Below are 1,427 nucleotides of genomic sequence, written 5' to 3'. Positions count from 1 at the left end.
ATGCGATTATTTGTGGGTCGATATGCGACGTCCATAACATGAGAGACTTTGAAAGCGCACGCTGCGTTATTCAGTATTAATAAATATAGCGAGGTTCTCTGAATTTGTTAGAATTTGTTGGAATTAATAAAATTTTATGCAGTTAGGGTTTCAGTTGCAAGGTGTCGCTGCATGCAACATCGCCAGCATGCGTAACTCCAGGCGCTAACAGATGGCGGATGCCACGAGATCGAAAGCTGGTCGTTGTACTCATGCTGCAGTGTCACACAAAGTGATTACGTCACCGCATAAAAAGTAAAAGTATAAAACTTACGTCCAAATTTTCACAAAATGCAAGTCTGCTCACTTTTTATGGTTAAATTGCTGCATTATACTTTCTAATTTGCTATACTGTTTGATGCGAACAAACACTCGTGACCGATAGCAAGCATTTAATGTCGTGATCAATATATCAAATCGCCCCGGTATTTCAGGATTTTTACCTAGTTGAGAAACAATGTTATCAGGTAAGAATTTGAGGATACATTTAGTCCCGTTCGTACTTACTTTTCATGTAAAAAAAAATGGAACAAAGACTTTACAAATATACATCATAGAAAATTCGTGACATAGTCAATCGTAAATTGATCCTATAGGAGCGTTTAAGTCAACCCCAGCGTCTGTCTCAAGCTCAATACTGGTTATGTAAATACTACACACGTTGTTTTTTACGGCAGATACAGTACGCCAGCCATGATTACGCCAAAAGTAGCATGATTAATTACTACCGTAGAGAAAGCTTGGAACCTCTCTGCCGATACACCTAATACTGCATCGGCGCTTTCCATCGCCCGGTGTAAAACCACACATATGTAAATGCCGCAATGCTCAAATAGAAAACAGCCCATTTAATTCCTACTTTACCAAAGGAGTTACCAGACGGGGTGAGGGCGGTCGTTGTCAACACGGAGGCCTGCGGACCAAGGATCAGGGTGCGAGTCCCGTCCTGGTCATTGCTGTCGTGCCATTGATCAAGGAACTTTATCTTAATTTAGTTCAGTCGACCCCCTCAGTTGATTAAATGGGTTTCACTAGCCGGCCTAAGACTAACATCTTCACCCGTACAGCGGCGAGTATCTTTGCTGGCACACTCTTGTAATTAAATCAATGAAACGCAGTTACTGAAGCCATATTCCCTACTAACATAGCCAGAAAGAAAATGAATGCAGAGATGGCACCTACTTATGTCTCCGTAGTCGTTGTCGTCGCCATAGCCACCCAACGTCAGATGCGCCGATGACGAAATCAGCTGAAAATCGACGCGCGTGTGTAGTTAAATGAGCAGACGTTATAGCAAATGCATACCAACTCTTAGACACATGCGCGTGCACACACACACACACACACACACACACACACACACACACACACACACACACACACACACA

General features: G+C 42.7%; 1 long non-coding RNA gene across 1 annotated transcript in view; it reads right to left on the bottom strand.

Annotated features, from left to right (window-relative positions):
* Positions 1 to 1,228: 1,228 nt before the first annotated feature.
* Positions 1,229 to 1,427, bottom strand: part of LOC106809354 — a 3,914-nt gene continuing 3,715 nt past the window's right edge. The window contains exon 2 of the long non-coding RNA XR_001393866.1: positions 1,229 to 1,288. This is a non-coding gene — a long non-coding RNA (uncharacterized LOC106809354). The remainder of the gene's footprint in view (positions 1,289 to 1,427) is intronic.

The sequence above is a fragment of the Priapulus caudatus genome, unplaced genomic scaffold, assembly GCF_000485595.1.
Source record: "Priapulus caudatus unplaced genomic scaffold, Priapulus_caudatus-5.0.1 Scaffold347, whole genome shotgun sequence".
NCBI classification, from domain to species: domain Eukaryota; kingdom Metazoa; phylum Priapulida; class Priapulimorpha; order Priapulimorphida; family Priapulidae; genus Priapulus; species Priapulus caudatus.
Note: the sequence above shows the minus strand (reverse complement) of the source record. Positions and strands in the feature narration are given on the sequence as shown.